Raw genomic sequence first — 5,156 nt, 5'->3', positions numbered from 1 at the left:
AGTGGATAATAATAATAATAATAATAAGATCTCCACGGTACATGCATTATATTTTAAAAAGGTAAAATATATTTTAAAAAAATTAGGGTATCAATAATCAATTGTGATTAATATCAATATCAATAATTAATTCTTATAATTATTTTTTGTACTATAAAGGCTATATATAGTATTTTTTTTTGTAAAATAAAAAAAGCTGTGATTCATAACATTTTCGTAAAGTTATATCGTATGGACACAAGATTAATTAGATAACAAATTAAATTTTAATTAATATATTTTATTTTTTGCTCATATTTTTTATTAATTATTTTACTTTTTATATTTACAGTAAATATTGAATGTAAAAAAAATAATATTGAATGTTATCTATTTTATTTATTTAGAGTCATAATTAAATTTGATATAATTATAGCAAGTATCTAGAATTAATAATAACATGATAATATAATTTTAAGTTGTATAATATAATAAAAAATATAGCAATTTATGTATACTTCTTATATAGCAATAATATTATATATATATTTATATATCTCCTCTTTTAGCTATTTCTTAAAAATATTGGCATATAATTAATGTTGATAACATATATATTGAGTAAGTATCTCTATTGAATTAATCATAAAGGTTAATAAAATATATATAATACAAAAATGTAGCAATTTATGTATGCTTCCTATATAGCAATAATATTATATATATTTATATATCTCCTCTTTTAGCTCTTTCCTAAAAATATTGGCATATAATTAATGTCGATAACATATATATTGAGTAAGTATCTCCATTAAAAATATTTATTAACTATTACCGTGTATAATTAGTGTGTGTGTATATATATATAAGGATTAATAGTGAATTGTTACAATTATTTATCATCTAGAAAATTCGTACCTCAGACATAGAACTTCTTCTGTTTATTATTTTTCATACCTAAGTGATACTAACTACAATTCTATCAACAGTATTACCTATGGTAGATTATGTAATGAAAAAGTTTAAAAAATAAAGGCAAGAATTATAAAGTTATGGAAAGTCCCATCCAAATTTGATAAGAACAAAATGACTTATATAGAAATGGTTCTCATTGATGATAAGGTAAGTTGATTATTTTCCATGATTCTTTCAAGTGATGCTAGGTCCATTTTATAAATATTTTTTATTCATATTTTAAGTTTATTTGATAAGTAAATACTTGCATGAATCAAAGACAGTGCGATTTTATAGATTTAATTTATAAGTGTGTGCTAATAGCCTTTATATTTAATTTGTTTTATAGTGTGATCACAGACAATATATTTGTTGGTGAATTTAACTATTACTATATTATTTATGATCACATTCAATATATATGTCTGATGTATTGAAAAAAGTAAATTATTAAAACCGATTAATAACTATTTTAGAGTTAATCTAATTAACACTAGATTAAAAAAAACAAACAATACATAACATATTATTTTTTTGTTAATAAAATTATTATACTTCAAATTAATTTTAAAAAAATAATTTAAAATTATAAATTTAATCTTATCACGTACATGGCACGGGTAATTACGCTCGTGGGTAGTAAAAACTTAAATTTTTTCTTTTATAATAAACATAAACAGTTATTTGTACTTTGTAGCATTCAAAGATATCAATAAAGATCTCTATTAAGCCAAAACCATTCAATTTAAAATTTGAAAGGGGAAGAATATTGAAATAGGAATAACTAATGGTGATACGAGGGAATTAGAAAAAGAATTTAGGTTATTAAAGAGAAATAAAAAAGAAATAATTCTATAGAAAAAAATCAAAGAAAAAAAAATACAATTCACTAATTTTATGTTTATTAATTGTATTTTTATTATATTTATTTATAGTAAATTAATCAATTAATAAAATTATTTTAATTAAATCTTGGACCACTTTTACTCATTGCATTACTTTTTTTTAACGATAACTTTATCTTAAAAGTTCGGATTTTTTTATTTTAATAAATAAAATAAATATAATAATTATCGAATTAAATATTTTTAAAAGTTATTACTGAAATCTGTTTCCCTCTTTTATCTCGTTTATACTGTAAACGAGATAAGTTTACATGCATCTCGTTTATAGTGTAAACGAGATAAGACACGTGGACGTGACACGTGTATATCTCGTTTAGACTGTGAATGAGATACGTAAAAACTTATCTCATTCACAGTGTAAACGAGATAAGAGAGGCGATAGCTATATATACAACTCGTTGACAGCATTTGACTGGGCACCAGTTTAAACTTTTCAACTACTTTCTCCTTTTTTTTACCCCGTTCTGACCATATAATCAATACATACGACGATGGCACGCACAGCTGGTAATGACAGAGACATCAATAGGTTGAACGAAACTTTACATTACGCCGAGGCAGTTGACTTTGCGGTTAGTTATGTTTTATTGAATTTTATGCAATCCCATATAAATATTTGTGTGTATGTAGCCATGGTTAGGATAGTCGTCAAGAACTAGAATATAATTTGTATAGTTAGAAATAAGTCACTGGTAGAAATTTGAAACTATCATCTATTTCACTTGTGTTAGGTTATTACTATATAATTAATAGTTTAGAACTCTATTTTATTTCTTTTAGTTTCCTCAAATTTATAGTTAGATTTTTTATATTTTTTAATTTAGTTATTCTACTTCTTTTAATTTTATAATTAGAATTTTTTAATATCAAATATATTAAAACTAATAGAATAATATTTTTCTCAAAAATATATAACTAAATATCTAATTACGTTCTTAATTATGAAATCTATAATTTATAAAAAAGTATTTATCTAACTTTAATATTTTTTATACCGAAAATATCTAATTACAAAATTAAAGACAGTGTAGAAATTTAATAAAAAAATATAAAAACCTATTTAAAAATTTAGTAATATTATAAGGACCGTTAAGTTTAAAAGAACCAATAAAAATTTTAAATTACTTGTTGATAATTGTGAACATATATTTCTTCTTCAGAGGCCTCACCTTCTACTGCCCCGACAAGTGAGTCATACCCTTCTTCCACCCGATGCCATCGTCCTGTATCTGAGGGAGACTGGATTCGGTGACACGGTGCCTCTCAGGGATTTCACATTTGACAATGCCCTGATTACGGTATTTGTAGAGCGATGGCGTCCGGAGACCCACACGTTTCATCTCCCATGGGGCGAGGTCACTATCAACGTGCAGGACAGTGCGTACCACCTAGAGCTACGCACACATGGGGGACCCTGTTGGGGGTGCTTCCGTAACTTTGTTAGGTGGTACGAGATGAAGATGTGGCAGTTGGTGGAGTGGCTGTTGGGTGCCAGGCCTCTGGTGGCTCCACAACAGGTGGCACAGAGGAGGGAGTCGTTCACGCTGAAGCTCGTATGGCTGCAGGATCGTGTCCACCAGATGCCCCTACGGACAATCCAGAGACCCTCCGACAGTATGCTAGATGCTACATCATGTTACTGATCGAAGGATATCTGATGACGGACAAGTCGAACAACTTGGTCCACCTGCGTTGGCTTCCACTTCTTGAGGACTTTGGGCAGTGCTGAACGTTGTCTTGAGGCTCGGCCGTGCTGGCCTGGACGTATCAGTCACTTTGCTCGGCGGCACACCGAGGCATCACATACATCGTTAGCTGCACTCCGTTGTTGATATCCTGGATATACCAAAGATTTTCTCAGTGGTGTCCACCGGAGCGAGTGATCTACATGTATCATATGGCTGCGAGGTAACAACTGTTTGTAACTTCATTTAGTTATGAATTTGTAACTTCTTACAAACTTGTGCATAATGAACTTCTTTTATTCTTTTGATTGGTGTCAGGTTTGTTGGACTGCAGCAGCAGCAGCAGAGATCAGCATGAGGCCAGGGTCCTGCAATAGAGAGTATCAATCGATAGGTTATAATTCGATGAGGTTAGTACCATGTTTGACACCACCACAAATTCATTTTAGTCCTTTATGTTGCATTCGATTATAAGTGCTAATTATTAGTTATGTCACGGTTTTCTCAATTTGTATGGAGACCGTATGATGACCCTGCTATGCAGGCTTTGTGCCGTCTTTGGTTCGTCGAGGAGGAAGAGTGAGGGACATAGATGTCAGTCGTTCCCCTTGTCTGCTTCAATGTTGTGCAGTTTCACCAGGTTGACCGGGTGAAATGGCAGTTCAATAGAGAGCAGTAGGTGCCTGGCACTCCAGTCAACCTTGACAGGTATCGCTAATGTCTTATTTATCTTTGTTTTACTGAGTTTAGAGTTAAATAATTACAATAAACATATTTATATTTGATTTATTTTTTCTGATAGGTTCCTGACATCTACTGGCCGGGGTGAGGATGTCTGGTGGCCTGACAGACATCACGATTGGTACGAGAGATAGTGCAGCCGTTTTCGTTCAGGCCACAGGATCTCCATTGTGCACCTGTTTGACACTAGGCCGACCCAGGAGTATTACGATTGGTGGCGTGGGGCTTGCCGTGTTAGGCACCTTGGCGGGCATCTCCGGTATAAACTCCTCGTCATCACCCCCTCAGAAGAATCATTGTCTCCACTATCGGCAACGTACTCTTCATCAGAGTCTTCCTCAGCCACCTCCATATCCTCCACTGCAATGGTGACATGAATAGGTGGTGGTGCAAGAGGTCGGTCGTCCTGTATATAAGTCGAGTGTACAGAACCACCACCACCAACATCTCCAACCTCGGCTGAAAGCTCCATCACTTGCTCTGCCATAATTCTTTCATGGATGTTGAACATGAGTCGCACATGCTCGTCCCCAAGAAGGAGAAATAGTCAAAACCGACAAACTTCATTACCCAGTGGTGCTAGCAACCTATACCCTACCCTTCCAGCCTCCCTCGTTTTTGTGCCACCAAGGTTGTTCAATGTCAAACTCTTCAACTCAGACAACGAACTCATACACTGAGTGCGCAACAGAATCAGATTCTCATACTCAAATATCACCCCATTGTCGTTGTTTGTCATACGACAATTGGGGTAAACACACACAACAATGTATACGTTATTACTTTCCATTATTGTCTTCTTTTTGTGAGAAAAATGAGACAGAAGAAGATATGAAATGAATGTGGAGAATACCAAGGGTTAGACATCCTTTTATAGCGGTTGGAAAATTTT

Source organism: Arachis duranensis, chromosome 9, assembly GCF_000817695.3.
Source record: "Arachis duranensis cultivar V14167 chromosome 9, aradu.V14167.gnm2.J7QH, whole genome shotgun sequence".
NCBI classification, from domain to species: Eukaryota; Viridiplantae; Streptophyta; class Magnoliopsida; order Fabales; family Fabaceae; genus Arachis; species Arachis duranensis.
The sequence above is the reverse complement of the archived record's forward strand: the minus strand, read 5'-3'. Positions refer to the sequence as shown.